Raw genomic sequence first — 11,619 nt, 5'->3', positions numbered from 1 at the left:
CTAGGCCTCAAATGCTGGAATTCCCTGTGTGGACAGCCAATGGGGTCCCCCTTGCCAATCAGAGCCTCTGCATCTAGGCACAGTGTGTGCTTTTGTTTTTGTTCCTTTAGAAATAACTAAACTCATAGGAATGTTCCAGAAAGTTCCCTTTCTCCCCGTTTTTATTGCTACTTGAGGCTACTCACTAAGTCTTTGGGGAATGAGGCCTGGAAGGATGTTCAAGGCTGTGGAGTCAGATCCGGTGTTGGTGGAAGAGCCCTGAATTCAGCACCAAGCCGGCTCCTTAGGGGCCTGGGTGCCCTCTGCGGGCTCTGGACGGTGCGTCCCCATTGCCTCATTCTTCCTGGGGCAGATGCTCAGCCAGCGAGGGGGCAGGGGAAAGCCGTGAGTTGTTTCCCCTGGCCTGGAGCAGAGATGCACTGTCCACACGCTGTGCAGAAGAGCAGCATGATTTCCTGGGAGAGCTCAGGCAGCCTGGGGACACCAGCGCAAGGAAGTCAAGGGGAGTGGGGAGAGGGCTTAGAATCAGCCCCTCACCCCGAGAGAGTGTGTGTGTGTGGTGGGGGCTTGGCATGAAAGGCCTGCAGCTGCAATGTTGAGCACAGCATCTCAATCAGGACAAATGTGAGCACTAGGTGCTGCTCTGATCCTTTGAAGCCCATTTCAGAGCCGACCTCCTCCATGAAAACCTCTTCACAAACAAAACAAAACAAAACAAACAAAAAAAAAGAAAACCCTTCCTCAGTTCTCAGACTGACCTGACCTTCCTCTTCTCTGTTGCACACAGTCCATATACCAGATGATTCTCTAACATCCTGCGTTTAATCATTGCAAGGCTTTTTCCTTGTGTTTTCAGATAGGCTGTGATCCCTTCAGGGAAGGGACCTTCGTGTTTCAACCTGTATGAGAGGCAAAGGAGACTCTTTCAAAAGTACTGGGGTGTGTCTGTATTTCTGATGGTTACACACACGCACTCCCTACTTCACGGCTCCCACCCCTCTGCCATGGCCAGCCAGAGACTTCTGGGCTTGGCTGACACTTCACCCTTCTCTCCCTGGTCACGTGTCTCTGGCAGCAATGTCTTTTCCTTGTGCCATCTGTTCAACTTTTTCTCACCTCTGCTGGCATCTTGATGGCCACTGAAGACACAGAGGAATTCCCTTTCTTGTATCTATTCCAGGAGAAATCTCTTCCCTCTGATGCCCAGACGCTGCTATCTGTTGAGTGTGGTAAGGACGGGGATGGTCCTGGAGAACCTGAGGGGCTGCAGAATGTGGCCAGACATATTCAGGGACACGCAGGCAATTTGTCGGTATACTTGATAGCTTTCTGATGCGTTATAAAATTAGAGCTATCCTAGTCCAATGATTCTCAGATGCTCATTCTTTTCATCTCTGAAATTGGGATGTGTCTTACTTATTTGAAGTCAAGCTCTTCCAGAGAGGATTGCATTCACTTATGTTGGGCACCTGAGGATCACTTTCAATTAAATGCTTGGCTTGAGGATATATATATATATATATATATATATATATATTACATTGATAATGTGAACTCAGACTGCAAACCTGTGTGAGGAGGAGCATATGGTTCAAATGTTCAGAGATTTCTTTTCCTTCCTCCACCCATCACTGAGGTTGAGCACAAAGTCTCATGTTGTCCCTCACTGTATGGCAGGTTCACTTCTTGTCACTGGTACACTGAGACTGTAGTCCTTTGGTGTCCCAGCTAAATATAGAAATCTCTTAAGAGACTCTCCTTTTGGGGCTTATTCTTTTTCTTAGTGATTGTTCTAGTTTGCTAATGCTGCAGAATGCAAAGCACCAGAGAAGGATTGGCTTTTATAAAAAGGGGGTTTATTGGGCTACACAGTTACAGTCTTAAGGCCATAAAGTGTCCAAGGTAACACATCAGTAATCGGGTACCTTCACTGGAGGATGGCCAATGGTGTCCGGAAATCCTCTGTTAGCTGGGAAGGCACGTGGCTGGCGTCTGATCCAAAGTTCTGGTTTCAAAATGGCTTTCTCCCAAGACGTTCCTCTCTAGCAAGCTTGCTCCTCTTCAAAATGTCACTCACAGCTGCACTGAGTTCAGTCTCTTTGAGTCAGCAAGTTTTATATGGCTCCACTGATCAAGGCCCACCCTGAATGGGTGGGGCCACGCTTCCATGGAAATATCCCATCAGTTATCATCTACAGTTGGGTGGGGTGCATCTCCATGCAAACAACCTAGTCCAAACGTTCCAACTTAATCCCCACTATTATGTCTGCCCCACAAGATTGCATCAAAGAATATGGCTTTTTCTGGGGGACATAATACATTCAAACTGGCACAGTGATACATAAAATAAGGTTGTATCTTATAGTTCCTGGTATCTTTGACTAAAAAAAATATATATATATATATCGCTTGTGGTTTTTCTCTATTAACCAGAATTCCCTTTCTTCTGGTCATACCTGGTAACAGAATAGTTACACTGCTAGTAACTCCCAGGGTGGCTTTGGTAATTAAAATTGTTCTGTTGTCTCAGAACACAGGTCCATAAATTCCAGGGAGCAGTGCCAGGCAACCCAGATACAGTCTCCCCAGCACACTTGGGCCGGGTGGCTGAGAAAGCACCCCCAGCAGAGGGTGCTTAGGCCTGGACAAAACAAACAACAGGCCTAGGTTTGGGATGTGAGTCTTGGAATCCATGTATTCCCAGCCCTGGTTGGAGGTGACTTAAGATGAGGTGAACAGAACTGGAGATGGGAAGGAAAATTCCCACATGTTGGTTACATTCTTTTAAGATGCAAGGAACAGATTCTCTGTACACCTCAGGGAGTGGGATTTAACCAGGGTGTTGAGAAAGCTCTGGGAATGGCCTCAGTAGCCATACAACTAGTGACCCAGGGGTGGCCCAGCTCCTCTGGCTTTCACTTCTCTCCCTCTGCTCCTCCTATCACTACTGTGTTCTATGAACAGCTCCCAACCAAGCCCCCCAGGAGAGAGCAGCTGAATGGGTTGGCTGGTCATTATAAAAGCTGAGTGTCCTAACTGGGCAGGATTTTCATGCCCAGCTACCTCAAGGGCCACTGGCTAGCTTACAAATTGCTGCCTTTGGCTTTGGCACCAATTTTTGGTAAAGCAGCTGTGGCTTGTGTCACAGATACATAGTATGGAACCTCCTGTAATGGCTTTTCTCAAAAAGGGGCAGTATTACTGCCCAGGAAATGTATTCACCCTAAGGTATGAACAAAAGACTTTAGAGACTTCACCTGGCACCCTCCCTGGGCTATCTGCATTTTTACCAGTGACACGGAGTTCACAGTGCTGACTATCCTTGTTCAACTATCTACTTAGATCTCATAAGGCCCCTCTGTTGTGACTCCACATTTCTGGAAATTCCATGGTTCCCACTTCCATAGGCATCTTCTTCATTCTTAGGAAAAATGGCATTGTCACGGATCCACTGGATCAGGCCCACGATCCATCCAGCAACAATTCCACCCACGTGTGTGCTGTGGAAGGTTCTGGTTACCCTGGGATGTTAACCACCACAATTACCTCAAATATTATTTCAAATACCCTTGGTTTAACTTAATACCCATTATGAGCATATTTCTTTTTAAAATGATTTTAAAAAACTATCCAAGAAACAGAAACACTGTAAACATTTGGACTGTAAGAGGCTAGAAATCATCCATCCCACGACTTTCATACAACTATTAATAGTATTTTCTTTTTGTAATTGAGAAAATACAGTAAAGTATACAAATCTAAGTGCAGAACTCAAAATAATCTGTATGTCAGTCTACCCCCGTAGTAGCACCACCCAGATCAAAATGTAGGATATCCCAGCACCCTAGCAGGCTTCCTGGTGTCCGTCTCAGGTGACATCTCTCTAAGGTAACCTCTATTCTGACCTCTATCACCATGGATTAGTTTTGCCTCTTTTTTTGAATGTCACGTAAATGGAATCATACACTATGTACAGTTTGATGTCTGGCCTTTTTCACCCAGCATGTGCCTGTAAGATTCATCCATATGAATACCAATAGTCTCTTCTCTTTCATTGCTGCCCAGTATCACACAGTATTTCACAATCCCACCACCTTAATGTAACTACAATTAGTGTTTTAATGTGATTACCTATTTCCACGTGTATTTTTAAACATAGCTATAAAATAGTGTACTACAGCTCATAGCATTTTTGTTCTCTTTATCCTTAACATTTCTGGTCTTAAGACTATATATTCACTCTGTACTGTCTCTCAGTGGAAACAAGTTCCTTAAGTTGCTTTGTACCTGTGTGGAGATGACTTCCTCCTGTTTGTTCTAAAGCAGCTGAACATGAATGTATCCTTCCTAATTTTGGTCTTGTCCTCACTTGTCCATTATCTTTTCAGATGGCAGCTCTTGTTTTCTCCCCTTACCATGTGTGGTGAGAATAATCTGGTGGGCCCAGGCCCTCTTGGAGCTCACATCCAGGATGGACACCCATAAGCAGATGGAAGAGAATTTCTCCCACCTGGAGGACTGCCTCTTCTTGGACTTGGGCAAATCTGCATGGTCTCATGGGGGACCAGAAAGTAGATTGGGTAATGACCTAACGTGCATAGTGAGTGCACAGCTAGACTGGGGATGCTGCTCCATTGCTGGATGTCGCAGGTTCTTCCTGGAGTCCTGGGTGAGGGTCTGATAGGGTCCTGACTGCCATATTCCACTGTTTCCCAGCACCAGAGACATGATCAGACCAGGCTCAAATATAAAGGCTGTGAATTCAATCTCTTCTGCTCTATGGACCTCAGCTCCTGGGGACTTTGTTTCTCTTTTTGCAACTTAGAAGAATAACTGTTTCTGTGTGCATGTGTGTTTGTGTGAATAAATAGGTGGCATAGCTTGCTCTTGATATCAACATGTTCCCTCATGCTATAGTTTCTATTTCATCTTGTTATTTCTCAAAAGCTCCTAAGGAACTGCATGTCCAAAGCACAAGTCTGGATTTTATTTCTTCAGCCAGTGCTCTTGTTTCTACAACAGGTTTAGGGCTTCTGGAATGTGTGTCTGCATGTTGGCTGTGCTGAGACTTGATCAAAGCTTGGCTTTGAGGACCCTATCTGATTACTTTCCTTTGCTGCAACTTAATGGAACATGGTGGGATCGTGGGGAGGGCAGGTGTTCAGACAGGTGGGACCTTGTTTTCTACACTGGCTGTATTCTTGAAATGTTTTACACCCACCAAATACTTGTTTCTTTACTTAGGTTCTCATACTGGAGGCAGTAGGGAGTATGAATGGAGTCTAAGGCCAAGTTCCTGCCCTGGATAGTCAGGCTGAGGCATAGGACACAGACCTTACCACTTGCCCCAGCCACTCTCCACCTCTCAGACCTCACAGGTTATGGCCCCCCGAGTCAGCTGATGTCCAAGAAAACGTGGAGGCTATATAAACAGTTCCCTGTTGCCGTTGCTCTGTTGGCAGGTGGAAAGGTTGTGGGCAGCTGTGGACTCCAAAGAAATATGGAGTCCAGGGTGAAGAAGAGGCGCCATCCAAGCTCTGGGTATTCATGAGGGGAGAAGTGTGGGGAGCAAGATGTTCCCATATTCTTTGCTGTTCCTGACTGACTGTCCCAGCCTTCACGCTCTGTACCCTCAGCTGGGGTGGGAGCTATCTCCCTTGCCCTGCTTTCTCAGGGTCTTATGGTCTGTCACTGGCAGTTCTGAGGCTGTGTAACACTGGACTCCCTATCTCTGGGGGCTTTGCAGCTGTAGTGTTTCCCCTGAGGAGAAATAAAAGGCAGTGTCCTTGGCCAGAGGAAACTGGGGCATTGGCCAGCAGGTAAGACAGACATTTGTCCCTTGTGTGTCATTCTAGGTTTCTTTACTGGTGTTTCCTTCTGTCTCTTCTTCAATTCCCAGTGAGGAGGAGGATGAAAAATAAGGCCAACTTTGCTGAGAAAAAGCCTCTTTGAGATGCTGTTGAGCAAGGGACCCAGGCAGCACAAGCCTGTGGTGCCATCTAGGGGAAGAGGTGTCCCTGGGCTCAATGCAAGCCAACCCAACTTATGAAAATCCAAGATTCACATTAAAAATTAAAAATGGGGTGGAAAGAAAGGAAGAGTCATTGTTTACTTAATAAAAATTATTTCTCATTTACAAAAGGCATTATTTTTGGGTACCTTGAAAATATTTTCCCATCCTATATTTTAAGTTATTCAATTTAATAAGGAATTTATAGGACTTTTTATTCATGGAGGGAGAAGGGATGGATGGCACTTGTGTGTAAAGTGAGAAAATCTGTAAGATATGGGTCACTTCTTAAAAGGGCAATATATTCTTGTTGTCATTTAAATTTTTATTTAAGTCATTTTAAAACCTAGAAGTATTAATAGAAGGAAAAATTGTTCTCTATTCCTTGTTTGGATCCATCTAGGATGGAGAGCCTTAATTCTTGATTAAATTCACATATGTCAATGACTCCCAGATCTCTATCTCCATTCCAAACTCACTTCCCGACTCCAGACTCCTTCACCCATGTGCCTGTTCAGCATCTCTCCTTAGATGTCTGATAGACCTGAACTAAACTATTCATCTCCCAAAACCTGTTCCACCTGCGGCTTTCCCTACCTCAGTGGCTCAGATTTTAAAAGCCCTGGAGTCATCCCTGACTCCCGTCTCTCCCAATCCATAGCCAATCCATCTGGAAATTTCAAGGCTCTATCTACAAAATATACCCAGCAACTGGCAACATCTCAACACCTCAGCTGCTGACCTGCTGATCTGAGATCCGGTTAGTTCTTGGCCTAGATTCCTCGAACAGCATCCTATCTGGTTTCCCTGCTTCTACCTTTGTCCCTCTACTGTTTCAATAGAACAGACCATGGGACCCCTTAATATTTTAAAGTCAGATGATGTCTCTGATGTTTAGTCAAAAGCCTGAACCGCATCTCCCTATTGTACTCAGAATAAACGCCCAAGTTCCTACAATGGCTTATGAGGTCTTGTGTGACATGCCCCCAGGGTGCTTCTCTGCCCATCTCCAGGCACTTTCCCCCTTGCACACTCTCTTCCAGCCACATGCTCATCACACAGGCACTCGCCTGTCCAGGGCCCTGCACTGGCTGTTGCCCCTGCTCTTCTCCCAGCTATCTGCATGGCTCTCACCACCTTCAAGCATTCACTCAAATGTCAAGCACTTGGCAGGGTCTACCCTGATCACCTCCTTTGTAATGTTCATACCCAAGATCCATACTCAAACGCTATTTGCTCTACTCTCTTGAACTTGAGGTGGAGTCTTTACAATGTAGTTTGGCTGATTAAAAGTAGGGTGTCTATATGACCCAATTTACACCTATTGCCCCAAAATAATTATTAATAGCATCCCCTTTCACTTCTCAAAAGTGAACTGATTTGGATGATAAATTCTATGCTCATCCTAGGGAGAACCTCTGATGCATTTAGCTTTTTCCCCAAATGTAGTTAGTTTAAAAGTAATTTGCTCATGGTTACCCCATTACTTTCTACTGATTTTCAGTGCTGGGCACCAAATACCTTTAGAATCTTCCCTAGTTCTCCACCCTTTCCTTTCTACCTTGAAAACACACAGACATACACGTGTGCATGGGCAGGCACACAGACCCTACTGTGAGAATCTGGAGAGAGAGAAGAAGAAAAGTAGGTTGCATGTTAGAAGCAATACTTGCTACTTGTTCCACTTCTGTGTGATTTTGAACAATTCTCCCATGCTTTAATTTCTTCAAATATCATCCATGCATCCATGTATCCATCCATTTCCTCAACAATATGACTGTGCATCTACCAAAGCACCATGGCACATGAGGTCCCTGCCCTCATGGAGCTTGCAACCAACAGACAACAAACAGGTGAACGCAAGCTCAGAAAAGTACCGCAAATGTCAGGGGGCTGCGATACTCTTGGGAAAAGGAACTTAGGGTGACCAGAGAACTATGGACTGAGGAGGGAGTTTCTGGGATGTGGAGGATGAGTAGGATCCTGCCCTGGGAAGGCACAGGAGAGAGCATTCCAGGCAAAGGAAAGAAAACCTGCAAGGCTCCAAAGCACAAAAGAGCATGGTATTTGAGGAACCCAAAGAAAGGCAGTATGCCTGAGGCACTGGGAGCTGGAAGAACGGTCTGAAATGGCTTTGAGACAAGTGGGGGCCAGATCACTCAGGGTTGGTAAGGAGGCTGGATTTCTGTTGCAGAGAGGTGACCTAATATAATTTGTGTTTTTAAAAGATGCCCCTGGTGACTTCCTGGAAAATGACTGAAGAGGAGCAAGCATGAAAACAGGAGAACTTATAGGCTATTGTAGTAGTCCAGGCAAGAGATTCTGCTAGCTTGGACTGAAGTGGTGGAGGTGGACAGAAGTGGATGGATTTGAGATATATCCTGGAAGAAGGACTGATAAAACTTGCTGATGGACTGGATATGATGGGTAAGGGAGAGAGCAAAATTGAGAAAACTCCCAGATTTCTGACTTGAGCTGTTGGTGGATTGTGGTGCCATTAATTGAGAAAGGAAGATTTGAAAAAGGAATTGGTTTAGTGGGATATGATAAAAGATACTGTTTGGGCTGTATTTAAGACCAAGATGCCTGTGAGAAACGTGAAGAGAGCAGTTAGAGAAATCTGGAGCTTGCAGACAGACCAGTGCTGGGAGGTAAATTTGATGGTATTTAGACTCATAGGAATGAGGATGACAGCACCTTGGGAAAAAATACAGAAAGAAGACAAAAAAAAAAAAAGACCCTAGGACCAATCCTGAGAAAGTCTTGCAAGCAGAAGTCCAGTAGGGGAACAGCTGCTTTAGAAGAGCAAACATCTTTCGAAGAGCAAAAGAAGTGGCCAGAGAGGTAGGGGAGAACAAGAAAGAAGGCAGAGAAGTTGTTTTAAGGACAGGGAGGGGCCAACTGGGTCTTCTTTTTGGAAAAGACAGGAGAGTTTTCACTAGATGTGGCAACATGAAGGTGATCAATGACATCAGCAAGAGTAGTTTTGGCGAAGTGGTGAAGGTAATGCCAGATTAGGATGGTTTGAAGAAAAAGTGAACTATTCATAAAGTTCTTAGTAAAACTAGGAATAGAAGGGAACTTCAATACTTGATAAAGTGCATCTGAAACCTATTGTAAGCATCATACTTAAAAGTGAACAAAATGAGCATTCCCAGCCCCCGGGCCCCCCACCCCCACCCCGCCAACATCGCATTTAGGGGTCCTAGCCCAATGCAAAGGCAATAAAAAATAATATTGTCTACATGTTTAGAACTAATACAAGAGTTCAGGACACTGACTAGATATACAATATCCAAAAACTTTTCATCAGCAATTAACCAAACAGAAAGCAAAACAGAAAAAATCTCTCATTCAAATAACAACTTAAAAATATACAAGACCTTTATGGGGAAAGCAATGAACCTTTTCCAAGGACTGTGTCAGGAGACGCCCTGGGAAATGGGTCTTTGCAGTTATTTGCTCTGTGACCATCCCTCCTTCATCTGGAAAGTCATGGGCTTGATAAACCATCACTAGTGTTTCTAGAGGATGGTAACATGTGATTTTGGTCATTTCATCCCACAGAGATGAGGAAGAAACTTAAAGTATAAAATGTTCTACAAAAATACTTTTGTTAGGAGAAATTATGCAGTCTTGTTACTTTTTAATATTTCTATGAGAGATGATAGGAAGCCTGCCTCCCATTAAGGATCCCAAATAAGAGAAGCTATACTTGTGTGTCGTCACTAGTCAGCTATCCCTGTTATAAATAGGTGGTCAGATCCGTTCATTCCTGGAAAACTGCGCTGGAGCCTGACCATGGGTGGACCTCCTGCATCTGCCTCTCCTCTGGTGGAGGATGAAGGAGATGTCTCTGCTACTCCCATTCATTAATCAAAGAAACTCCAACAACAAAGGGCTGAGAAACCAGTGAAGGTATATCTGATATGAGTATTATTTTAACATTATCTAGAGTAAAAAATACTAGAACTTTTTGGGAAAACCTTTGGCTTATGTCTGACTCTCAAAGTTCTGAATCCTTTGTTCATTGCCTTAAAAAAGGAGACAATTAGTAAATTAGGGCTTGACAAGGAAAAGGGGGTCTCTCCGATCTTTTATCAGGAAATCCCTAAAATAAGGGCATAAAAGAACCTGAGTAAATTACAAGATGAACAGTATTTATAAACAAGAAGATTCAGTATTTCAAAGATGTCAATTTTCCCTAATAAATCCCTAACCTATAAATCTAATTTAATTTCAATTAAAATCCCTGATGGATTTTTCATTAAATTAACAAGAATAGTGAATAGGAAAAGAACAAGGAGAGGGGACCTGCCCTACCAGATATCCAGTCTTGGAGAGATATATAGATCAATGGGAATGTTGGGGGTATTTTCAAGGGAGAATATAGACTTTAGGCTGGGGAAGAATGAAGGTTTATGGCTAAAACCCAAAGTTTTAGTGAGGACTTCTGCAGATAAGCTGGAAGGAAGGACCAGAGGTTGTGGTCAGAGAGTGGGATATTTGAGATTTAAAGGTGATGCTGTTTCTAGTGATGGCAAGTCCAATATGTGAGAGAGTGGGGGTCTATAAAGATTTAATAATGACATTTGTATTACTCGTTCCCACTCACCTCACCTTCCCAACCTCTCCCCTAAAACTCAATATTGCTTTATAGTCCTAGTAGGAGAATTTGAAAAACTGAATATTTCTATATAAACACAAACAGAATGTAGATAAGAAAAAAAAATACATACATACATATATATATATAAACACACAGAAGGGGATGGTGGCATAAGAAGGGGAAGAGTGGATTTAGGGTTAGGGTAGGATTTCTCAAACAGCAGCACTATTGATATTTTGGGCCAGATACCTCTTTGTTGTAGGGGGTTGTACTGTGCATTATGGGATGTTTAGCAGCATCCCTGTCCTCTATCCACTAGATGACAGTAGCATTGACACCTCTAAGAATCTTGATGGCTCAACATGTCTCTAGATATGATTATATGTCCCCTGGGGGGAAAACTGCCCCTTGTTGAGAACCACAAGTTTAGAGGTGTGCTGTGGAAAACGAGTGAGGATAGGAGGTATCCAGATGAACAGGGAAGTTGAAAAAGGAAGAAGAAATCCACCCAACACTTTGGTCTCCTTAGTTTGTGACCTTCAATGGCATTCAATTAGGCTTCCCTAAATTTTAGCACAAGCTCAGTGATTTATAATAGCTGCCTCCTACTGTCTCATTTTAGTTGGCCACATGGCAGGCATGAATGGCGGAATATTTTCTCATTGCCGGAAGGCCACGGTGGGAGAAGGGGTGTCATCTGCCTACTTTGGAGATGTAACTCTTAGTCTTTTATCGGTCCCAAATTTCCCATTAAAAACTATGGCCCTTAAAATGAACAAAAGTCTTTCTTAAGGAAGCTATGTTCCCACTCAAGTCTGAAGAGTTGAAACATATGATCAGCACTGTCCTTATTTAAGGGAAAGACAATCTAATATGACATCATTTATTAATATCAAGACTAAGTTCAGTAATTTTGTTCCTTTGACATTTATCTCAGAATGAATATGAACATCACATCACTCAATGCACAAATAATTACAAAATATTTTAAAAATAATAT

Source organism: Choloepus didactylus, chromosome 16, assembly GCF_015220235.1.
Source record: "Choloepus didactylus isolate mChoDid1 chromosome 16, mChoDid1.pri, whole genome shotgun sequence".
In the NCBI taxonomy this organism is placed as follows: domain Eukaryota; kingdom Metazoa; phylum Chordata; class Mammalia; order Pilosa; family Megalonychidae; genus Choloepus; species Choloepus didactylus.
The sequence above is the reverse complement of the archived record's forward strand: the minus strand, read 5'-3'. Positions refer to the sequence as shown.